The following is a 27,191-nucleotide window of genomic DNA, read 5'->3' as shown; positions in this document are numbered from 1 at the left end:
TAGTTTCTTTAATTCCTACATTCTTATATTTTTATGTAACACTGAGATTATCCTGTGTTCATCTTTCTTTCTTTTACTTACTTCACTTAACAAGCTATCCAGTTGCAAAAAGTTTCTTGATATTCTTCTTTGCAATATATTTTATTTTGTATATTATCAGACCTCATCATCATTCATCTATCATTGGACATCTTGGTTGTTTCCATATATTAATTATTATGTTAAGTTTTTCAAGGAATAATTGTGTGCAACATTCTTTTTAATAGATGTCTCTATTTTGGGGGTAGGCACCTGGAAGTAGGACTGCTAGTTCATATGGCAGGTCAATTCATACTTTTCTAATAAAAACTCATACTGTTTTTCATGAATGCTGAATCAGATATCATTATACCAATAATGAATAAAAATTGCTTTTCACCAAATCACCACTGACATAGATTGTTCCCAGTTGTTATGTGTCATTTTAATTGTCTCTGATGATATCTCATTGTCATCTTAATTTGTATTTCATAAATGATTACTGATTATGATCAATTTTTCATGTGCTTATCATCCATCCATCTATCTGTATTCATCAGAGAAATGTCTGTTAATTTCCTCTCCCCATTGTTGAGAGTGTTTTTGGATTTTTTGCTGTTTTTGTTGTTTCTGAATTTTATGAGTCCTTTACATATCTTGGAGAGAACACTTTATCTGTTCGTTGAGAGAATATATTTTCTTTCAGTCACTTGCATGCCTTCTATTTTTAACTTAAATAATTTTTGCTATGTAGAAGATCTTTTACGTGATATAATTCAATTTGTTAATTTTTTATTATGTTACAATTGCCAATGGAAACACCTGTGCCAATAGAGAAATTTATCATCACCTTTAATTTTTTTTTTTTTTTTTTTTTTTTTTTGGTTTTTGGGCCACACCCGTTTGACGCTCAGGGGTTACTCCTGGCTATGAGCTCAGAAATCGCCCCTGGCTTGGGGAGACCATATGGGATGCCGGGGGATCGAACCGAGGTCCATCCTACGCTAGCGCTTGTAAGGCAGACACCTTACCTCTAGCGCCACCTTCCCGGCCCCATCACCTTTAATATTTAAATCACAGATTGGCTGCATGCAAGGCAAATGATCTGCCTCTGGAATATGGCACTTGTCTCTCTTATTTGGCTTTGGCAATTCAATGGCTATATAATTCCATATAAACTTTATTACTGACTATTCAAAGTCCTTGATAATTGTCATCTTAAATGTATTAGATTGAATTGAATCTGTATAATAATTTAATAGAATGTTCATTTGATAATATTGATTCCTTTCAATTAATGAACAAGGAACATTTTTCAATTTCCCAAGGTCATCTATCTCTTTCTTGAACTTTTTAAGGTTTTTATGCTATAACATTTTAATGGTAAAAGTTCTCTTCCTCCATGTTATAATGATTGCTATATTCTTGATGTTTTAAACAATAGTTTAAATGAGATAAATATTTGATTTCTTTGCTTGTAATTCAGCATAGGAATGTGAGAAAATAAAAGGTAATGGCAAAGAGATCAGATAGAATATCATTCAACAATTTTTTTTACATTCTTATACACAAATAATGAATTTTATATTGACATTCTGGTGTGTTTATTTATTTATTTTTTATTAATTCATTGTTTCTAGGAACATGTTTTTGTGTACTGTTTAGGATCATCTATGTCCTAGAGAAGAAATTGTTAGGAAATAGTTCTATTTTTTTAGAATTTGAAAGAGCCTTGGGGCCAGAGAGATAACACAGTGGTAGGGCATTTGCCTTGCATGTGGCTGACCGAGAATGACCTCAGTTTGATCCATGAAGTCCCATATGATTCCCTGAGCCAGGAGTGAGTTCTGAGACCATATTCAGGAGAGTCACTGGGTGTGTCCCCCACCCCACCAAATTGGAAGAGCTTAAGGAGTAAAAATAGTAGGTCTTCTATAATGGTTTGATAGAATTCATCATTTATCCACCATGTGACAAGGCTTTTGCTCTTTGGAAGATACTCTTTTTGTTTTTGTTTGTTTGTTTATATTCCATTTGGGGAGGATACATGATCCTAAAATGTGTTTATTTTTCTAAGTTCTCCAGTTTTATGCATAGAGTTTTTCAGAGTAACTTCTAATGATAATATTTCTGAGGGAATTTGATTATTTATGGACATTTTTGGACATTTCCTTACATAGATATTTATATATATATGTTATATATATCTTGCTGTTGTATACATAACTGTCTATCATCTATTTATCTATCTATCTATCTGTCTGTCTGTATATATGTGTCTGTCTGTGTCTGTCTGTGTGTTGTGTCTGTCTATCTATTTATCTACCTATCTTCTATCTATCTACCTATCTACCTACCTACCTATCTATCTATCTATCTATCTATCTATCTATCTATCTATCTATCTATCTATCTATCATCTATCTATCTATCTATCTATCTATCTATCTATCTATCATCTATCTATCTATCTATAATCTATCTATCTACATACACTCCAGCCATACTCCTGGCTCTGAACTCATTCGGGCAGGACTCAGGGATCAGTATGCTAAGTATCAAACCTCGGTTGTTTGCTTGTAAGAAAAGTACACTATCTTCTGTATGAGACATGAGTTTCAGTTTTATCTATATTTTTTAAATTATTTTATTGACATTTTGCATTTTTCTAGATTTCTATATTATTTGTTATTAAAGAATATTTGTTTAGTAAACAAAGAAAACCTTAGGGCTGTCTAAACACACATGCACAAGTCAATGGAAAGTGTGTTAGTGCTAAGTATGCAAATTCCAAGGACCTTAAATAATTATGTTAATGGCATGATACAGTAGTTTTAATAAATATATCACAAGGTACAATTCCCTGTTCAAAGTTCATTCCCTGTAATTTTTGTCATATATTTTCAGATAAATTAGGCCATTGCAGCTAGTATCATCATTTCTATTATGCAAATAAATTGAGGTACAGAGTGGTTTTGCAAACTACTCAGTTCACAAAGCAATTAAGTGGAGAAACCAAAACAAGAATAATCTACTCATTAAGTATTTTATAAAGGAACTGATGATAGTTAGTTGATAAAGTAGGAAAGCTTGATTTTAGAGATATTTTCCCTTTTGATATTTGCAAAATAACCCTTAATATTGTCTCATAAATAGAGACTTGAAAATTCTTACTACAATTCAGCATTCAGCTCTTCCTTGGTTTGCTGACCACAAATGACAGAAAGAGATCAGCTTTTTCAACAGTGACAAGAGAACAATATGTGGCATAGTGATGCTAATTTTCGCCCTTTATTAGGTATTTAAATATCAATGTTATATGTCATATAAGTTATATTATATATTTTATCATGAATTATTGAAAATAAATAGCAAAGAATATAAATGTATATCAGAACACATATAATATTGTAGTATATTTTAAGGATACATATATAGGCAGAAGTTAATATTATCAAGTTTTAATTGAAGAAGATCTGTCCTCTAGATTTTAAGAGCCACAGTGACAAAAAAATTGTCTACTGGGCTGGATTAAATACACAAACAATCATATAGAAATAAAAATGTAGCTTTGCCTCAGCCTCCCCCCCCCATCCCCCCCCATCGCATCTGTAAGGTTTCCTGGGGTGTCATAAGGTAGGTTGTGAGGTTTCCTGGGGTGGCACTCGCCAGGGGACCTTCCTTTGCCTCCACCCCTCCCCCGTCACCTCTGTGAGGTGTCCCGGGGTGGCACAAGGTAGGTTGTGAGGTCTCCTGGGGCGACACTCCCAGGGACCTTCCTTTGCCTCTGCCCCTCCCGCGTTGCTCCTGTGAGGTTTCCCGGGGCTGCACAAGGAAAGAGACCTTTCTTCTGCTGCCTCCACCCCTCACCCAGCCACATCTGTGAGGTTTCCCAGGGTGGCATTCACCAGGGGACTTTCCGCTGCCTCTGCCCGCCCCCCCCCCCCACCGCTTCTCCGAGGTCTCTGGCACCCCCTGCTGGGGCAGGCTAGGAACCATAGATGAGAGGGTTTTCCTATAGAGGCCTGCAGGAGGCGGAGCTCCGCTGACTTACAGGTAGGGGAGGAGGGCAAAGGGGCCAGGCTCAACAGCGCCTCCCCATCATTGTGGCCAGGAGCGGTACTGCACTGGCTAGCAGCAAGAGTGGGGAACACTAACCAGGCTCCCACTAGAGGGCACGCTAGAGGCCAAACTCAGCCAGCCCACCCAACAGTCCCACCCAGGGCTGCAATCCAGAGAAGAGACCCAGCCCCACATCTCAGGGAGCAAAAGCAGGCCGAAATCAGAAGACACTGCTCTCCAAGCCACACCAATTATAGCATAAAAACATGGGTAAACTGAGGAGGACCCTAACAGCTGGAGATACAGAGAGAACTCCTACAAAGTTCTCAAGTCCACCAAAACGCACAGATCCAAGAGATGAAGATTTAAAAGCAGCATGAAAAAGGAAATGCAAGCCATGGTACAGGAAATGAGAGAATCGCTAGCCACCAAGTACAAGAAATCCTTGGAGGAAGAAATTAGCCAAATTAAAGAAGATCTGATACAGAATATGAGAGACTCCATACAAAAGCAATTAAAGGAATTAACAGACACCGTAAAAAGCCAGACGAGCAGAATAACAGAGATGGAGAAGCAGATAGTAATACTTGAAGGAAAACTGCAAACCAAAAATGACCAGGAAACCAACAAGAAATTAAGAAGCAAGGCAATGTAAGGAAAAGTCCAGTACTTAATGAACAAAGACAAAAGAAATAATCTAAGAATTGTAGGTATACCAGAAGGGGAGGAAACAGGGAAAGGGGAAGAACAAGTAGTTAGAGAAATAATAGCAGAAAACTTCCCCACTCTTTGGAAAGAGGACTCCCTGCAAATCCAGGAAGTGAAAAGAGTCCCTAATAAAATAGACCTTAATAAATCAACACCAAGACATATAATAATCCAAATGGCAAAACAAAAGAGAAAGATGAACTCCTTAAAGCAATAAGGAAAAAATGGAACCTCAAGTACAAAGGAAGGGACATAAGAATCAAACCAGATCTCCCATTGAAACAATTAAAGGAAGAAGAGAGTGGAATGAAATATTTAAACGACAGAATTAAAGAAATTTTCAGCCTAGGGCACAATACCCAACAAAACTGCCATTCATATGGGATGGTAGCCTAAAAACATTCTCAAACAAAAACGAACTTGCACTAACCTGGAGAAACACATGAAGGGAAATGTGATAATAGTAGAAGATTTCAATACTCCACTATCACCACTGGACAGATCTAGCAGACAGAAAAATAGCAAAGAAATAAGAGCCCTAAATGAAAAATTAGAAGATCTAGGGCTAATAGACTTTTATAGGGCCCTGCACCCCCAGAAAATAGAATACATATTCTTCTCAAGCCCACATGGAACCTTCTCCAGAATAGACCATGTCTTAGAATACAAATATAACCTATATAAGACCACAAATGTAAGGTTCATTAGAAGTACCCTATCAGATCACTATGAAACAGAGGTCAAAATTAACTGCAAGAAGAAGCAATGGAGAAAAACTAATACCTGGAGATTAAACAACACGCTGCTCAAAAACAGCTGGATCAAAGAGCAACTCAAGAAAGAAATAAAAAAATTCCTTGAGACAAATGATAATGAAGAGACAAATTGTCAAAATTTGTAATTAGTAATTACTAATTACAGTAATTAGTGAGAAACTCATAGCAATACAGGCCAATATCAAGAAAGAGGAAAATGACAAAAATCAACAGTTTAAAGGATCATCTCAAGGAATTGGCACAACAGCAGCAAAGAAATCCAACCACAACCAGACGGCAAGAAATAGTAAAAACCTGAGCAGAAATGAACAACATGAAAACTAAGAAAACAATACAAAAAAATCAATGAGACCAAGAGCTGGTTTTTCAAAAAAATGAACAAGATAGACAAAACACTGGCAAAATTCACCAAAAAAAAAAAAGAGGGAAAATATCCAAATCAGTAAGATCATAAATGAAAGGGGAGAGATTACAACAGAACCCCAAGAGATACAAGATAGCATGAGATCATATTATGAAAAACTATACTCAGTTAGGCTAGAGAACCCAGTAGAAATCGACAGATTCCTGGAAAAAATGCCATCTCCCGAGACTGAAAAAGGAAGACCTAGAAAGCCTAAACAGACCAATCACTTCAGAGGAAATTGAAGATGTAATTAAGAAACTCCCTAAGAACAGAAGTCCAGGCCCAGATGGATGTACCGGTGAATTCTATCAAACATTCCGAGAAGACTTACTACCACTTTTCCACAGGCTCTTCCAAACCATCGAAAAAACAGGAATTCTCCCCAACTCCTTTTATGAGGCTAACATCACACTCATTCCCAAAGATGGCAAAGACACCACCAAGAAAGAAAACTACAGACCAATCTCACTAATGAACATAGATGCAAAGATACTCAACAAAATCTTAGCAAACCGAATCCAGCACCTCATCAAAAAGATCATACATCATGACCAAGTGGGTTTTAATCCCAGGAATTAAAGGTTGGTTCAACATATGCAAATCAATCAACATTATACATTACATCAACAACACGAAAGACAAAAATCACATGATCATATCAATCGATGCAGAGAAGGCGTTTGACAAAATCCAACACCCTTTCATGTTGAAGACACTCAGCAAAATATGGTTAGAAGGAACCTTCCTCAAGATAGTTACAGCAATCTATGAAAATCCCACAGCCAACATTATCCTTAATGGTGAAAAACTAGAAGCATTTCCACTAAGGTCAGGAACTAGGCCAGGCTGTCCACTCTCTCCACTCTTATTCAATATAATCTTAGAAGTCCTTGCAATAGTATTCCAAAAAGAAAAGGGAATCAAAGGAATCCAAATTGGGAAAGAGGAACTCAAACTATCTCTTTTTGCAGACAATATGATGATATACATCGAAAACCCTAAAGAGTCCACAATAAAACTCCTAGAAACAATTAACCATTACAGCAAAGTGGCTGGCTACAAAGTAAATTCACAAAAGACAAAAAATAGCGTTTCTCTATACTAAAAACAAAACTGAGGAGAGAGAGATTAAAAATAAAATTCCATTTAAAATAGTATCAAAAAATATCAAGTATCTAGGAATCAACCTTACAAGAGAAGTGAAGGACCTATACCAGGGAAATTTTAAAACACTTCAGAAAGAAATTGAAGAGGATCAAAGGAAATGGAAGAACATTCCATGATCGTGGGTAGGTAGAATTAACATAATCAAAATGACTATCCTACCCAAACTTCTATATAGATTTAATGCTATCCCCATCCAAATCCAGGCATCATTCTTTCAAGATTTAGAACAATCAATCAGAAAATTCATCTGGAACCAAAAAAGACCCAGGATAGCCAAACAGATACTGAAAAACAAGAAGTTGGGTGGCATCTCTTTACCTAATCTGAAGCTATATTATAAAGCCATAGTGATCAAAACAGCATGGTACCGGAACAAAAACAGAGCCTCAGACCAGTGGGTTAGAACAGAATTTTCAGACATAAAACCTCAGATATACAGTCAACTAATATTTGACAATAGATCCAAGAACTTGAAATGGAACAAAGAAAGTCTCTTCAACAAATGGTGTTGGTACAACTGGAAAACCATCTGTAAGAAACTAAAAATTGACCCATACCTCACTCCTCATACAAAAGTCAAACCAAAATGAATTAAAGACCTTGAAATTAGATCAGAATCTATAAAGTTTATTGAGGATAAATTAGGCAGAACACTCGAAGACCTATATATTAAAAAAGTCTTTGAGGATGGAACACCAGCAAAGATTTTAGCATCAAACATAAACAACTGGGATTACATCAAACTAAGAAGCTTCTGCATGCCAAAGGAAATGCAACTTAAAACAAGAAGACAGCTAACGGAATGGGAAAAAAATTTCACACTCAACACATCAGTTAAAAGGTTGATAACTAGAATATACAAAGCACAGAGAAAGCTGAGTCCCCCCAAAACCAAATAAAGCCATAGACAAATGGGGAGATGAAATGAATAGACACTTCTCTGAGGAAGACTGAAAGATAGCCAACAAGTACATGAAAACATGCTCACCTTCACTCATCATTAGGATAATCCAAATCAAGACAACAATGAGGTACCACCTTACACCAGTGAGGATGGCTCACATCAAAAATAATGGGAACAATCTGTGTTGGCGGGGATGCGGTATGAAAGGCAATCTCATCCACTGCTGGTGGGAATGCCTCCTTGTCCAAAACCTATGGAGAACAGTCTGGAGAGTGCTCAAGGAACTCAGAATTGAGCTCCCATTTGACCCAGAAATTGTTCTCCTAGGTATCTGCCCCAAGTCGGAAGAACATTCATCCCAAATTATTTGTGCACCTCACTATTTATCGCAGCACGCAGTATAATAGCCAAGTCTTGGAACCAACTTCGATGTCCAACAACCAATGAGTGGATCATTAAGATGTGGTATCTATACACAATGGAACACTACATGCCAGTCAGAAATGATACAATCACAAACTTTGCAGCAGTGTAGATTACCTAGAACATATTATGTTAAACAAATCAAGCCAGAAGATGAAAGATAAACACAGAATGATAGCACTATTTTGAACTACCTAGAATATACACCAGATATACAACCAATACCCTGCAATTAAATAACAGGGTATAATAGGATAGAAACCTCAAACACAGTAATAATCACCATATACTGGGAGTAGAGTCCAAAACAAAGGGGAGAGAAACAACACAAACCCCGACTACACATTATATCATAAAGAAACAAGCAACAACAGAAACAGCAGCATAGAGAGAACAGGTATGTCATTATCATTTTACTACAAAGGCCAATAATAATTTACTAAGGATCTTATACAGAATTACAGGTAAAGATTATGATGGGAACTTACTGAGTCCAACGGAAGCACTTCAAAACATTATATTTGAATGCCTTAAATTTATCACATTTAAAATAACCTCTCAGTTTTTCTGTCCATAGAGGTTCCTGGATACAAAGTGTGAACATCCTATGGTGGTACCTCTGTGCTCAGTCTCACGAGGCACCATACTCTGCTTGAATCAGAAATATGGCTGGATAAAACTATTTAGCATACCCTTGATCTCTAGATTATGCCTTCTTTTAGGACCTTAAGCACATGACCAGCCAGATCACCGCAGCAATAACCAAGACCTACAGATTTTTACCACAGGGCCAAAGCATCGAACCATTTCAACCAAAATAACATGCCCTTGCTCTTATACCCTCTCTTCTCATTACTATGTATTTTTGTTGTTGGTGGTGTTTGATTGTTGGTTTGCTTTGTTTTGTTTTTTTCTATTCTTCTTGTCTCCCTCTCCTTCCACCTTCTCCTCCTCACTATCATCAACTCAATCTATGTCAAATAAAAACCACATGGTTACCTCCTCTATAGGAAAGTAAAGCTGACATATAGGGTACAGTGGACAAAACTGAAAAGGGTAAACACCTATATAGATAGACCTCACTAACACAATGGTCAGTACTTGAGACACGAAACCTATACATACTCAAAAGTTGATCTATTAGTTTCCTTTCCTTACAAGTACTATACTTAGTACTCAGTGCATCTCTTGCACTCCACACCTCTCTACATTAACATATACCTTAGCTAACTTCTATATGTTTATATGTGTGCAGGAGCACACAGAGATAGGAATCCTCCTTAAGAGACAAACCTAAACCACAAACAACCCATTCCTATACCCTATATAACCCCTCCCATATACTATCCCCTCTCCCTCCTCCAGAAATCCGACTATTCCTTCACCCCTCAATCCCACCCCCAATATCCCACCACACTAAAACTCTTCACCCTCAGTTCTTAATCCATTAGGCATCAAGACAGACCTCCTACCCCAAGGAGCCAGTACCCACTACTCAAGTGAAGAGACACCCACTCAAGCTTTCACCTCGTTCCCAGCAAGAAAATACAACCAAAATCCTGACAGATTCATGCAGTGTGGCCCTCCTAATCACCTCTCCCTAATGGGGACTGTGGTTTGATACCGGAACTAGCTCCAAAGGACCCCCACTGCAAGAACTCTGTCCAAGACCTCCCTACCTGGACCCCACACCTCAAAAGGAAATCTCAAAAGACAATGGGAAAGACTATACTTTCATCATAAGTATAGACCTATATAACACTACCTCTTATCCTATTTCTCCCCAAATGTAAAGTGAGCTCCTGTATCACTTTCTCCCTTTTTCTTTGTTTTTTATTTTCTTTTCTTTTTTTTATTTCTGTTAGTTCCTTTTGTTTGTTTGTTTGTTTTGTTTTGTTTTAGTTTTTGTTATTTGACTTGGTTTGTTTTTGCTTCTTTTGGGTCACTCCTGGCGGCACTCGGAGGGTGCTCTTGGCTCTATGCTTGTAGAATGTCCCTGGTGGGCACCGGGGACCATATGGGATGTGGAGTTCTGAGCCAACATCCTTCTACAGGAAGGACAGAGGCCTAGTCTCCATGCTATCTCTCCCAGCCTCACTTTATCCCTTTAATTACGTCTTTTATTTAATCTTTTTTTTAAGAAACTTTTTTCCTTTAGATATGTGTGAGCATATATATTCTTAGTTTTTGTTGGGAGTCTGTTTTCTTTTCTCTCCACCCCCCAAATCCACCAGCAATATAATGTAGCACCACTTCCTCCTGCAAAGAAATATTAAACAAAGGGGAAATTGTACGTATAAAAACAAGCTCTTATCTACTAGGGATAAGAACTCATACTTGTTTACAACACAGGGACATCTCCCACCCTGAATGTATGTCATGTGGAAACAACTTAGGATCCAGGGAGCTAGACACTGACTGTCCAGCCTAGACTCCTGGATCCCAGACATAGAAATGACAGAGTTCTCCACAACAGCTCCAGGAACTAAATCTCGTCCAGGGCATTTACAATGCTGCTCTGACATGAACATGCACCAGTTCTAAATTGATAACCTGTCAATGAGGAAATGGGAACAACTTGATCTAAGAACAAGTTGTCCTTCCTCATCAGCTATCGATAAGACAAAATCAGAAAGCATGTCACCCTTTGATCTGTGCAAAAGCCAATATCACTATATACAGATGACTGGTTGTTGCAACCAACACTGGATAGTATGCATCCAGGGACCACCACCAACAACAGCAACAAAAAACTCTAGCCTAGCTTTTGGTCTAGGATCTACTCAACAAACAAGATCTCAAATTCCAGAGGTCTGACTGAGATATCCACACTGAACGAGTCTTCCGGAACCATAATGAAAGACTTTATCTCAGGCTCCCTCCTAGGAGCAATATAATGACCAAGACCACCAACTACAGAAGATGGCTTAAAATTACACTAAAGAAGCATAACTGCTAGAACCACAAAGACTGCACAGCCACCAAGATCTCTAGATACAGAGGTCTGACTTTACCATCCAAGACAAAGCAGAAGTCTTCCATACACCACAAAAGCAACAAGGGGAGAGTAAATGATAATGCAAGGAGTCTATAGTTAATCCCATGACAGTATACTTCAGGGGTGGAGAAATCCTGTATCTCCTAGGACAAGGGAATTTTCTCTATAATATCCCCAATATTGTGCCTATGCAGGGGGAAAAAGAAAAGGAGAAGAAAAAAAAGCACAAAACAATCATTTTTCCACATATTTATTTATCGATTGATTGATATTTTTTGACATCTTTATTTTGGGGTAGATATTGAAGTTGATTTCTCCAATATTATTTTATTATATTTTATCTTCTCTTTCTCTTTCTTTTTGCACTCGAGCATAATTTGATTGCAGAACCGAGACTATTGTGTGGTGCTGACTTTATTGCTGTAGTGTTCACTTGTTATTTAATTTGATATTTCTTTCTGTATTGTTGTGGTGTTTCAATTACCTTTTTCTTTTTTTTTTTTTTTTTGGCTTTTGGGCCACACCCTGTGACGCTCAGGGGTTACTCCTGGCTATGCGCTCAGAAGTTGCTCCTGGCTTCTTGGGGGACCATATGGGATACCGGGGGATCGAACCGCGGTCCGTCCTAGGCTAGCGCAGGCAAGGCAGGAACCTTACCTCCAGCGCCACCGCCCGGCCCCTTTCAATTACCTTTTTCACATCCTCTCTTAAACTGACATTGGAAGCCTCTAGAGGGACTCCGCCCATTTTCAGCGTATTAGACTTTTTTTTCTCTTATTTTTACCCCAATCTATTGCTTTTCTTTCCTTCAAACAAAACCACATACCTCGATTTATCTAGCTCTGCCTCTTAAATAGAGGGGGAAACAAGGGAGGGTTCCAGGACCAAACAGATATATGATCACTAATAGTAAGCCAGACAAAGAGGGGTCCACCTACTCTAGTGGCGTGGGGGGTGATGGTGGGGTATATGGTTTGTAGAAAGGGATCTGGGATGGGGGAGGACATATTTGGTGATGGGTATTTCCCTGATTCAATGTTAATATGTACCTAAAATACTACTGTGAAAGATATGTAAGCCATTATGAAAAAAAATTGTTTTAATCAGAAACTTTCTTTGACTTACATGTATTATTATATTATATTAATTATATTATATGTTATGTTATGTTATGTTATTATATTATGTTATGTTAGTTTACCTCATTATGTTAATCAATTTTGTCTCTTGAATAAATTCTTACAATAAAAAAGAAAGAAAGAAAAATGTACTGATCTTTTTCCACTTCTTAAAACAGTCATTCTTTCATCTGGATGAAGCATAAACTTGCTAAAAAAACAAATTCAGCACACAAAACCTAGCACACTGAAGAAGTTCCCATTATCAAATTTTTATTTAAAAAACTAAAAAGAAAAGAAAAGAAAAGATTATAAACTATCCCTGAAGAACTTTGTGATGTCACATATAATATCAAGTGTCAATTGAATCGGATTTTCTAAAGTAGGACCTGATATATTGTTCCTTAAAAAGTAAAATGTCATATTATTACAATTTTTCTTTAGGGAGCCATAGATCAAATACATAAAAGAAAGTAAAATAAACCTTTAAATATGTCTACCACTATCTAGTATTTTAAAGAAAGAGGAATAATATGAAAAATTGTGTAAAAATTTTTATTAAATTAAAAAAATAAAAAATAACTGAGTCAAATGATAATATCTAAAAATTACCAATTATTCTACTTTACAGTATATATTATCATAGGAAGATAATCTCACTATACCCAATCTCCACGCTCTTTTAAATGTTTTTAATTCAAACTAAAAAGTAGCTTTTCTTCTCATTTCAATGTTGAAAGTTTCAATAACATCTAATTTTTTTATTTGAAGGCAAATCAGGCTTATATTAAAAATTTAAAATTATATCTCAGACTCCAGGCAATAAAGATATTGGCCTTTTTTATGCCTCTAATTTGGCTTTAGAAAATTAATTTTAGCATTGATGTTACATTGTTCCAGTGAATTTTGAAGTAGTAACTCTTTCAGAATATGATAGCCATTACTTTTAGCCATTTCTCGGGCTTCCAAAAATTGTCTGAAATCTACAAAATTAATCTCACAATAGGCCCTTGGCATTTGGCATTCTCCAAAAAAGTTATAAAGCATATTACTTAGTTCAATCTCAACAATGAAACTGCTAAACTATTATTTTACATGATTTTAAGCATACATAAGTGAGTCCTTGGAAATCATTTTAAAACTATGAATAGTTTAATAACTTGGTCAGATGGTGACTTCCTTCAAGCAGGTATTTAAAGCGAATATAACATTTGATTTCTAATTACTAATCTCAATATGCAACATTGACCAAACTAGGATGTTTTGGAAATTATGCTGTAGAGATATTTTACAAAAATATAGTTGAGATCATGGCCAGAGTGGTGGTGCAAGCGGTAGGGCATTTGCCTTGCATGTGCTAATCTTGGATGGACTGTGGTTTGATTCCCTGGCTTCACATTTGATCCCCCAAGCCAGCAGTGATTTCTGAACATATAGACAGGAGCAACCCTTGAGGGTCACCAGGTTTGGCCAAAATCCAGAAGGAAGGAAGGAAGGAAGGAAGGAAGGAAGGAAGGAAGGAAGGAAGGAAGGAAGGAAGGAAGGAAGGAAGGAAGGAAGGAAGGAAGGAAGGAAGGAAGGAAGGAAGGAAGGAAGGAAGGAAGGAAGGAAGGAAGGAAGGAGGGAAGGAGGGAAGGAGGGAGAGAGGGAGGGAGGAAAAGAGAAAGAAAGAGAAAGAAAGAGATAAAGAGAAGAAAGAAAGAATGAAATAAAGAAAGAAAGGGGAAGAAAGAAAGAGATAAAGAGAAGAAAGAATGAATGAAAGAAAGAATGAAAGAAAAAAGAAAAAGAAAGAAAGAAAGAAAAAGAAAGAAAAAAAGAATGAAAGAAAGACAGAAAGAAAGAAAGAAAGAAAGAAGAAAGAAAGAAGAAAAAAGAATGAAAGAAAGATGAAAGAAAGAAAGATAAAGAAAGAAAGAATGAAAGAATGAAAGAAAGAATGAAAGAAAGACAGAAAGAAGGAAGGAAGAAAGAAGAAAGAAAAAATGAAAGAAAGATGAAAGAAAGAAAGACAGAAAGAATGAATGGATGAAAGAATGAAAGAAAGAAGAAAGAAAGAAAAAAGAACGAAAGAAAGAAAAGAAAGAAAGAAGAAAGAAAGAAAGAAAGAAAGAAAGAAGAAAGAAGAAAGAAAGAAAGAAAGAAAGAAGAAAGAAGAAAGAAAGAAAGAAAGAAAGAAAGAAAGAAAGAAAGAAAGAAAGAAAGAAAGAAAGAAAATAAAGAAAAAGAAAATATAGTAGAGCTCAATCTCAGGATTGTATTTAACTGCATTTTTAAAAGCCACCAGTGTATGCCTGATGTTTCAAAGAGAATGACATTTAGCATTATTTAGTTTTCTGTTGATCATTATTTTATTATTAACATCTCCAAAATTAAAGTGTCATTATTTATTAGAGAGTGTTAAACATGTTATTATTTAACTGACTTTTATTTTTCAGAAAGTTAAGTATGATTATATATATTGAGCTGCATGCAAATGTAATCAGCTAAAGCAAAATCTGGCTAAGTTCCCTTAACTTATCTATATAAATTAAATGTTACCCCTTTGTAATGTTAATACAGTTATCAGACAAAGATAATTATCATAAATTCTCCTGACAATCTATGTCTAAATACCTAACAGAAGTTGCAAGTTACTAAAATATCAGACATAGGGGTTAATTTTTTTCATCACTCTCTAGTTTATAAGGCAGACTGAACACAAACTAGAATATTTTAATCCATTTTAATAGTGCAGGGTACATAGACAATTTGTCTGTGTTGGGGGGAAAATTAGCAAGAAAAATTTGGTCACAGATATTTCAAAAAGCATAATAAAATCTGACTGGAGTATATCTTTAGACTATAAAGCAAAAATCTATCATGCTCTTAATCAGGCTTTTAAAAAATATAGAAACCACAAAATCCCACCTCTAAAATAACGGATATAGACTATACTAATTTAATGATGTTGAAAAGTTACAGAACATAAAAAAGGCATTGAAATGAAGCTTAAATATTAAGTCCCTGTTGATGCTATCTGTCCATTTAAGGTTTCCACTGACTTGTTGAAAGATTGTCTTTCTATTAAATTTAATTCTAGGGCAGATGAGGCACTTTAGAATAGCCAACTAAACTTCTGACACCAAGGCTTTTATCCTGCTTTTTTCCACTTTTGTTAAATCTCTAAAAATTAAAGAGCTGACATTCATCACCTTTATGTTTTACATTAGAAAGAAAATACTTGAAGTTCTTGATGCCAACTGCTTTGAAACTTTTCCTGTGTTCCATTGGTAATGTCCATGTATTCATAATGATGGTAAAGAATTGCCGGTCAGTGATATATGGGGAAAGAAAATCTCTGGCCTGAAGACCTCTATAACAGAAGAGATTTTGCATCATTATTTCTGAAATATGACCTCCCTGAGCAGCATTTCTAATTAGACTCCAAAATTAGAAATAATACACTCCGAAGACCAAACTCATCATTGTGACTCATATGATTCAGTTCTATGGAAAATAGAACATTCATTGTAGCCTAAATGGTGTTAAAATTTTTCAATTTTGCAAAATGTGGCCTAAGTGTAGATGATTTTTGCCTTGGTAGTGGCAATAATTATGGATCATAGGATGTTTACTCTCTCGAGCTTGCTTAGAAAATAATTTCATCATGGCCTTGGATATGTTCTCCTTAACATCAAAAGAATGAGTCTGAACAAAAGTCATAAATGTAATCAGAGCAAATATTTAACACATTTCAAGGTGCTGTAGAGTTTCTCTCAGAAGCTCTTTCTAAAGCAAAGTGAAGGACATCACTGCTGTTTTATTTACATCTGTTTTATTTTTCAAACTGACAGTCCTTGGCAGTACACCTTTGAAAGGAGAGTAATATTGATTACAGAATGACATCACAGAAACTAGCTTTTAGGCTTTGGCATTAGTCTCTCAAGATTGTTCACAGGATATTAAAATCTTACGTTTTCATACTTTACACATTTTTTTCTACTTGTTCATATTTTTGTAAGTTAGAACTTTTATTAATGCCAGATTCCTTTAAATGTTGTATTAGTAGTATTTTGTTAAATTTGCTCTTATATATTTACACAGATAACTTAGTTCTTAGGAGTAGAGAGAACATTTCTGTGAATGAAAAGCAAAAGTATATTTTAAAGGACATATTTGTAATACTTTATGAACTGTGTGAATGGGTTTCATTCTCATGTACTGTGATGTATGATATTGTTTTCATCAGACTAGAAAAGGGGTCAGTCTTATTTTTAAAATGTTAATCAACATTCTATTATTTTTGAGGGGTAATAGAGTATATGAAATGTTTCTCTTATGTCTCTTTCTTTTCGAAATTAATTACTGAAAATGACCAGAAAATATTTAGCAGTTTTTATTTGTTATAATTAAATTTTTACGATTCTAACTGATTGATATTGTTTCAGCCATTTCATTTTACAGGAGAGAACTAAGAATCCAACATGTTTTAAAAAATTGCCAGGGGTCACATAAGCTATAAGAGTTTAAATATAGAAACAACTTGTAGCTATAGGTGAATATCTTGTAGTTTGCTCACTTAATACCATTCTGCTTCTGGCTATTCTTCTCCATAATAGTTCATTCTGTCTTCCTAAACTTTCTTTATGTCCAACATTCATGAGCTTTTAACCACAGAATAAATAAAAGCACATTTATCCTGAAGATCATTCTTGAGTTACCTCAGTGTCAGAGGCCTTGCTTTCACTTGGGAGTTTCTGATATAAAGCCAATCTATGACACAGAATTGTAAACTGGGAATGAGATACTTCCCCTTAATGTCCTTGTCATGAAGACTATATAATCTATAACATAAATTCTCACCATTTGCTGCCATGTATCAGAATTACATGAAACGTTCTTAATTCTAATTGACCTAAACACACTACTGAGTCATTAATATGAATCTCTAAGCACTGGGTCTTAGCAGGAAACCTTTTTGTTTGTTTGTTTCTTTTGGGGTCATACCAGGTAGTGCTCAGGAGTTACTCCTGGCTCTGCACTCAGAAGTCTCTCCTGGCAAGCTTGGGGGGCCATATGGGGAGCCGGGATTCAAACAACAGTCCGTCTTGGATCAGCTGTGTGCAAGACAAAAGCCCTGCCCTACTGCTGTGCTATCTCTCCAGCCCCAGGAGTCCTTATTTGCACACACACACAAAAAAAAACAAAAACAAAGAAACAAAACAAACAAACAAACAAACAAAAAACTTCATTCACTGATTGGTTTCTGAACCACACCCAGCAGTGCTCAGGGGTCACTCCTGGCTCTACTCTCAGAAATTTCTCCTGTCAGGCTGGGGAACCATATGAGGTACTGGGAATCCAAATGGGTCCCTCCTGGGTCAGCCTACATGCAAGACATGAACCTCACCACTAAGCTATCTCTCAGACCCATGGAGTCCTTTTTATTTTGGTGTTGGTAAACATCCTACCTCCATGCTATCTCTCCAGCCCCGAGGAGTTCTTATATTTTAAAGGCCCCAGTGATCTCATGTGTGGACAAGGATGATCTACTGTTAATGTATACACTTAGATATAATAACAGAAAACATTATGCACACTATTTAATATGAGCTTTTAGAGATGGGAAAGAATGAGAAGAGATGCTGATTGATTTGGTATATGTTCACTGATATCTCTGGAGATGCATGCCAAAAAAGGGGTGGAGTGGAACAGAGTGAATTTGCATGTGAGAGCATCCTGGGATATGTGAGCACATCAACACTTTGGTCTTGTAGTACAAGAATATTGTCATTGCAATTGGAATGTAGTACATAAAGTGTAAGGTCATATAAGACATAGTTTTATCTATATTTTAGTTATTTGTATTTTGGATCCCACCTGACTACACTCATGGTTTACTCCTGTTTTCTCAAGGTTTACTTTCGGTGAGTTTGAGTGACAATATAGGTTGCTAAGGATCAAATCCAGGTCAGCAAAGGGCTAGGCAAGCACTCTACCCACTGTTGCTCTATCCCTATGTAAGATTAGTTCAAAAAAAATGGACATTATGCTTGTTAACGTCTCTGCCCTAGAGATGTTAATTCAAAGAATTTGGTGGTCAATTTCAGAGCCATGTGTCCAGGACTGGAGATACTTCTCCCATTTTCTAAAAACTCTAGATAGATTTAGGCTATCTATCTAAACACTGTAGATAGAGATTACCTTGACTAAGTTTATAGTTTACATTTTTGGGGGGCGGGGGCACACCCCACAGTTGCTCCTTGCTGTGTGTTCAGAAATTGCTCCTGCAGGCACGGGGACCATATGGGATGCCAGGAATTGAACCACCATTGGTCCTGGGTCCGCAACTTGCTATCTCTCAGGCCCCATATATAGTTTACATTTTTTTTTTTTTTTAGTTTTGCCATTCTTTTTTTTTTTTTTTTTAAACAGTTCTCACTTTCACAGTTCATTGATTTCTGTTTGGGGGAGCAAATACCAAAGAGATAACACAGTGGGTCAAATAAAGAGAGGCTATAGGGTGGAAGGTAGCTTAAAGGCAGTAATGCAAAAATTAGAGACTTAGACAGTCTGTCTTTGAATTTGCTATAGTTCTAATTTCTTTCTATGAATCATTTCTCTAAAAATCTCCTTCCTCCTTACCCTTTACCCTCATTGCGTGCGGCTGATATTGTAGTGGTTGCCTCTCTTCAAAGGATATCATTTTTCAGTGATTTATTCGAACATCTCTCAAGAGTTCCTCCAATCAACTGGCAGGGGCAGCCTTGCATTACTTTTGCTTATCTGGCTATTCTTAGCTTCCTCCACATAATGATTAGCATGTGACAGAAGACACCCTCCGTTGTTATTAACAGCGGGAAAACAGTAGCAAATCATTGACATCTTGTAATTGTCAAGATCTGACCTCTCTGGTAAGCAGACAGTCACTAGCTCCTTGAAGCAGCTCCTTTAACTCAGTGACATGAAGGAGCAATTTGAAAGGAAAGTAATCTAGGCCTTATGTTTAAATATTAAATGGCCTACTCATCTCTTGCACAGAAGTTCTTCATGTAATAAACAGATGAACATTTCTTCACACAATTTTTGTGGTTGTACATATACACATTCCTTTTTTTTTTTTTTTTTTTTTTGGTTTTTGGTTTTTTTGGTTCATACCCAGTAGCGCTCAGTGGTTATTCCTGGTTCTACTCTCAGAGATTGCCCCTGGCAGGCACAGGGAACCCTATGGGATGCCGGGTTTGAACCACTGTCCTGCTTGGAAGGCAAATGCCTTACCTCCAGGCTATCTCTCCGGGCCCCCATATACACATTCTTAAGTATGCATATTTATTTCAAAAAAGGAAGAAAATTCAGCAATTCATGAAAAAAAGCATATTGATGATCCAAACTATTATGTATTTTTTTCTAAATTACTAAATAGATGAATTAACCATCAACTTAAAAACACAATAGAAGGAAAGCAGAGAAAGTACAAGGACAAGGAGCATTGCTAGTATGTGGCCAATCCGGGTTCTGTCTCTGACACTGCATATGGTACCCTGAGCAAACTAGGAGTTGCAGAGAATTTTCCTACTGAAGCAAAAAAGGGCAATACAAAATTCTGTGAGTTCAACACAAAATTCTGCAGAATTCTGCTCACTGTGAAGTCTACCAACACTGAAGTGACTCTCAGGGTTGGATTTTAAACATCTAAAAAGGATTTGAGGTTTGTTTTGTGTTGTGTTTTGTTTTGTTTTGGGGCCACACCCAGTGACGCTCAGAGGTTACTCCTGGCTATGCGCTCAGAAATCACTTCTGGCTTGGGGGACCATATAGGACACAAGGGATTGAACCGAGGTTGGTCCTGCATCAGCCGCATGCAAGGCAAGTGCCCTACAGCTGCACTATTGCTCCTGCCCCAGGTTTTGAGGTTTTGATGAAAAGCCATAAGCATTTGATCGTTCGAGATCTGTAATCTTTTCCTCATCAGTTCTAATTTCATTCTTCTCAGAACTGTCTCCACCCCGTCCTTGTCTAAAATGCATGATGCATGTTGCTTTCTTTTAGTATTAATGATCATTAAAGCTATACCTCTCAGGGATGTCATATTTGCAAAGTAAATTATAGAGACAATCCTTCTATTCTTCCATTACAATTATAAGGTTTGCTTAACAGTTTTTTGTTACTACTAAAATGTATGAAGTAAAATGAGAGTCTTTGATATTTTCCTCACTCTATTTGTTGGATTATCTCATCTCAAATCTGTCTGCTTTTAGCAAAATTCTATGCTTGTCATAAGGCCCTGCATTTCAACTCTGCATTTTCTATCTGTTCTTAAGGGGGTTCCCTACAATTGACCAATATCTGAGCAAATTGGAGTTGTCTATGGATGTTGTTCAGGTGGTAGATTGAACTCGTGTCCTGCATATACTAAATCCTGATATATATATATATATATATATATATATATATATATATATATATATAATTCAATACCAAGCTATGACATGGCCTCATGATGGGGCTGATTATTCCCAGATTAAAGAGTTGATATTGGGACCTTGAGGATGTCAGGAGGCCAGAATGAATGGATCAGTCCCCAAACACACTGTTTTCTTTTGCATTCATTTATTAACACTCACAGGTCAATTGATGAGTCTACATTCACAAAAAGTGTTAAACGGGGGCCGGAATGGAGGCACAGCAGTAGGGCATTTTTGCCTTTCACAAAGTTGACCCAGGACTGCCCCCCCCCCAGCGTTCCATATGGTCCCCCAAGCCAGGAGCGATTTCTGAGCACAGAACCAGGAGTAACCCCTGAGAGGCACGAGGTTTGGCCCAAACACACACACACACACACACACACACACACACACACACACACAATCTGTTAACAGATGAAAACCATTATTAAAACAAGAATCCACTTACAAGTATTCTTCTAAAGAGTACTTACAAAAGGATTCCTTTGGATAAAAAAAAAGATAATTTTTAGAGTTTCTGTTTATTTTTCTCAGCTCCTTGACTTTTGCTTTGTGTTATGAAATTAGTAATATTTAGTCTCCAAGTAAATCAGTACTTCAGCACATTTCTCAAAGATAATTTTGTTAGTATGAGCACCACATGATTAAAATCAGAGACTATTGACCTAGCAGAAAAGAGCACAGCATATAATATGTTCAAATAATTTAATTGTTTTCTCAAGGTGAATAGGTAGCTCAGTATGGGCAGGGGTACATGCTTTTCATGTAGCCCCACTTTCAATCCCTGTCATCACATTGTACTTCTGAGTACCAACAGGATTGACTGAGCCAGGAACAGCCCTTAGCATCACTGGGGGTACCTCATCTCAAATAAAGTTTAAAAAAAGAAAGATAGCTCTGAGCCTGCTAGGACTAATTTCCGAGAGTATAGGTAGGAGTAACCTCTGAGAGACACTAGATGCAGTCAAAAAATCAAACCAAAACAAATAAGCAAACAAAAAGAATAGCAAGCAACCGAGGGAGGAAAACTAGATGTTAAGTTTTTATGGTGGCAAAATTCTGGCCCATGTGGGAATATACAGGGTGTCTGGAGTTGGACTTTGAACTTTTGTCAGCTAATTCCAGAAAAGATTAAGAGCATTAATAAAGGCTTATTTTTGTAACCAGAGATATTTTTAAGAAAAATTGAAGCTATTTACTCGTTTAGAATACTAGGTTTTTAAAGGGGTTGCTTTTTTTTTTTTTCAAGATTAACGATAATGCACATTTATGGAATTCTCAGAGCCACCTTTTGAGGTTGGTCTCATTGTCTTTATTTTAACAATTAAATAGAACACAGATTAAGTAGGTTAGCTAGAATTGAATGGAAAAGCAATATCTGTCTGCTCCCAACCTGCATGTTCTATTTTTAAGCTTAAAACATGTATAACAGTGGCTAGAAACAAAGTCCCTTGATATATACTTATGTGTATTTGTCTGCTCTCCAGAATTATTAAAAAATAATTTGTGCTTGAATATTATGCAAGTAATTCTGAAAACCTGGATTCCTATTATATCTCGCAAATATACATAAAGTAGACTATTCACATCTAGACTATGCACATAATATGCAATTAGAAATTTTAAGTGAGCATTTGTGTAGCCTATACAATTTATTTAGCTATATTAAAGTAATGGCCATATAAATTTTTATTCTGTGTACAATATTTTGCTTTTAAAGATATCAAATATGTAACACATTAGTATATTTCAATAGGTCTTAAATTAGCTGATGAAGTGACCTAGTTAATATTTATGCTCTATAGTATTTTATACTCTATTGTATTTCTATCAATACAATTAAAATTTATTATTTTATCTAATGTGAGCATGGTGTTGTAGGATATTATTTAGCTCATATTTGGGGTCCAGAGAAATTATATTTAAGAATAATTTTGAACAAAGTTATTAGCAATAACATGATTATGTAAGCCAGTCCATGGGAAAATTAAGTATATATTTAAAATATGATTTATGATATTTAAATTATAATATAGAAATTTTGAGGAAGTAAACTGAAGTGTCCTTAATAAAATAAGAAATGGCACAAATAGTCATTGTAGAATATTGTAGAGAGGTGTGATTGATTTCTCCATTTTGCCACCTCATTTCTTGATCACTATTTGCTTTTGAGTTTATAGCATTAAATATATTGTCATTGGGGATTTCATTCTCATTCATTTTTATTTTAGCTAGAAGACAAAGATAATATACATTACATTTGATCAAGGTAAAGCGTGAGATAATTTTACAATGTTTCCCAAGTTGTGTTATCTATTGACAGATTGTGATTTTTTTTGCTTATATTTTTCATTAATATATTGATAAGATTTCTAACAATTATTTAATATATATAGCTAAATACATCAGAGAAAAGGATGTGAGCTAATATTTAAGAACTGAATATAATTATATTGAGTTATTTTAATGTAATTTATCTTCAGCACTAGTTTATATTTATATGCAAAAATATACTTATATGGAGAAAGAAAGAATGACAGAATATAATAGTTGCAATTTTTATGTTCATAATAAACAGCGATTAAACTCATATGTAAAGGATACAAACTTTGATAGTTTGACAGTGAAGGAGTAAAATGTATAAATCTAACCTTGATAGAACTGCGAATAGGATGGGCATATTATCCCAACTTCAAAATTATTGAATAACTTGTTTGTTGATGATAATCTAGTTAGTTTATATGAATTTGGTTAATGTTTGCTTGAGTCATATCAAATAGCATTTGTTGGACCTGTAAGACAGTACAGCAGTGAGGCTGACCATGATTTGAACTTCAGCACCTCAGTGATCACCTCAATATCGCCAATAGTTATCCCTAAGAACAGAGCCAATAAAATATTATGCATATTGCATTGCTGGGTGTTGCCAAAAAAATCATGGAACAAAACTAAAGGCAATTAAAAATCTAATTTATTACCAGTATATTTTATGGAATAATTTGTTAATGTGTGAACTGTAACACAAACATAAAACATTGAATGTGGTGTAATATATATGATTTTACAACCCTCAATGCTAACTTCAGCTGACAGACTGACAAAATACAGAACTTGAAGTGTCACCCAGACTTGAATATTCTCATATATTTAAGTAATTCATATATACTAGTGTAAATTATCTTGGCTGTTAAATCCTTTGTTGGGTATTTGTGAATCCAAGAACAGTCCCCAGAATGAGAAATTACTTCCCATCCTCTTGTCCCCTTTCGGGGGGAGACCTTGGTAATATTTATCCGCAGCAAATAATAATCCACACAGACAAGAAGGATAGGGTGTAAAAGATTGGGCAAAGAGAGCCAGAGAATCCTCTTGCAGCCTGCAGCTTTCCAAAAGGACCCCTCTCCCCTGTCCATCAAGCTATTTATTGCCAACTCCACAGCGCCCCACCTGGAAGGGCTAGGTGGGGCAATAGTCACAGAACAAACCTAAGGAAATACTTTTATATACAACAATTCCAAGAATAATCTTATGGAAACTTTTTCATATACTACATACTAGAGCATCTTTATGCATTTATATTTTTACTCACTGAGATGAAGAGTTTTGCAATATTGTTATACAGGGTTTTATAAATCATTATTCCTATATGTACAACGGTACATGCTTGTTTCTCTCACTGTTGTCTCAGGATTTCCCTCTCACCTCCTCCATGGCTGCCTTCAGTGGGGATGAAGCATCAGATTATGATTTAAATCCAACTAAGGTTTAAGTAAATCTTATAGTTTGGAGTCTAATTTAAAGCATAAGAATGTGAAAGTTAGCATTATCAAATACAGTATCTTATATTAAGTATCAAAGGACAGAGTGCGAGAAGTCTCATTTGCTTCTTATTCTTCATTATTTTGCAACAAAATAAGGATTATTTTTACTGTTTCTTTAGCAACAAAACTCACAATCCTCTAAAACATTTGATTCCTGATAAAGTCTAACTTGCTCTATGACTTTGGAGAAGTTTCCTTAATGCTCATCTTTAAGAATGTGTTTAGCCATACTTATTTTATTTTTTTTGTTTTTATAAATTATATATTTATATTTTTTATAAAAATAAATAAAATAAGATATGTAAAGTGCTTATAATGTTACTTGAAAAAAATCATTAGTGTCATTAAGTTGTGTGTGAATTTTTATCAATGTTACCATTTGTATTGTAAATGCCCTTTCATATTTCTAAAAAAAAACATTATTATACCTGAAACAATGTAATAGTAGTAAAAGGAGGCATCCTTCTAACTAGCATAAGAAATTCTAGTAATAGCTGCTAATAGATAAGCATGGCAGTTTAACTACAATGTTAAGATTGCAATAACCTGTTATAGCTAATTAAAATTAAATTAATTGGAAGCATATGGCTAATTAAACATCTTCCAAACACCATTTTGTTATCACCAAGCATTTTACTGTTTGGGTTTAGACATTACATATCAGCTAATATCTTATAACAAAAGTTAGGTTACATTATATAGTGGGGATAGTTTGGAATTAATATACATCATATAAAATATAAATCTTTACATCTTGTTTAAAGATAAATAGAAATATTAATATTTATAAAATAAGGCAATGCTTGTCATTTTTTTTGTTTTGTTTTGGCCACACCCGGTGATGCTCAGGGGTTACTTCTGGCTATGTGCTCAGAAAGCGCTCCTGCCTTGGGGGACTATATGGGACACTGGGGGATCGAACTGTTGTCTGTCCTAGGTCAGCCACGTGAAAGGCAAACTCCCTACCACTGCACTATCCCTATGGCTCTTAATACCCTTTTCTCAAGCAAAAACTGGACAGTAGCATCCAAGTTGGAAATTACTTGTCATTTATTTGTACCCTCATGACCAATCATACCCAGTGAAGCTCAAGGGTTACACCTGGCTATGTACTCTGAAATCGCTCCTGGCTTGTGGACCATATGGGAAGCCCGGGTATCAAATTGAGATCTGTCCTGGATCACTCGCATTCAAGGCAAATGCCCTACACCTGTGCTATCATACAAGCTCAATGCATGTTTTTTCTGATGTTACAATGTATAAAAGAAAGAACACAATCAACCAAAGACAAACAAATTAACAAAACCCAAGATATTACTCATCTACAGGATAAAATCATTGTTGCAGAATGATCAAGTAATTTTGTATAAAGCAAGTAAAGCTTTATTGATTCTGGTGAATATATTTTATTCCCCCTTCTACAATGGGGAGCACGTGCCTCTTCTATAAATAAATGTGCATCTGATTTGGCAAGGAAGCCTTGTAAGAGCACTAAAATTATACATAGTCCAGCAGTACTTATGACCCACAGTGCAAATTCAATGCCACATGTTGAGGATTCTCCTCTTTTTCCTGTTCCTTTGCAGCTCTGTCTGCAAAATTGTAATAGATCTTGTCATGCACCAACTAAAAACTTTATAAGTTAAACCTTGGCAATTCTTGAAATTAGTCCCCCTATACAACTTATTCAGAGATTCTAAACCTAGAAGAACATCGCTTAGTGAAACTACTAGTCCTACGAGAGCTGAAGAGTAGAATATCTGGAAAGTTGCTCACAACAGTATTACTCAAGAAGAGTGAAAGAAAGTCAGTGAAGGTTTTTGTATGTTTTATGATTGAAACTCAGTCATGAAAAGCTATCTTTGTATCTTAAATATCCAATTAAATAATTTATTTATAAAAAAAAATAATGGGCCAGAACTGTGGCACAGTGATAGAGTGTTGGCCTTGCATGAGCTGACTCAGGACAAACCGCGATTTGATCCCCCAGAGTCCTATATGGTCCCCCAAATCAGGAGCGATTTCTGAGCACATAGACAGGAGTAACCCCTGAGCGTCACCGGATGTGGCCCCCTCAAAAACAATAAATAAATAAATAATAAAAATTTAAAAATCTAGCAAAAAAGTTGTCTAGTTAATAAACTTGAGGGGTGTTTGGGCTTTAGTCAAGACAATAAAGATAAAGATATCTGGACTTAGAGTGGGTTGTCCTTCTGCACCACGATTAGGGAATTAATTAATAGCTTCGAATATAACATTCAGCCCTCAAACCAGAAAAGGTGACACACAGAAATATAGGTAGTTCTACTAATATTTTTTTTTATAATACAGCTTAAATAGACA

The sequence above is a fragment of the Suncus etruscus genome, chromosome 8 (assembly GCF_024139225.1).
Source record: "Suncus etruscus isolate mSunEtr1 chromosome 8, mSunEtr1.pri.cur, whole genome shotgun sequence".
In the NCBI taxonomy this organism is placed as follows: Eukaryota; Metazoa; Chordata; class Mammalia; order Eulipotyphla; family Soricidae; genus Suncus; species Suncus etruscus.
The sequence above is the reverse complement of the archived record's forward strand: the minus strand, read 5'-3'. Positions refer to the sequence as shown.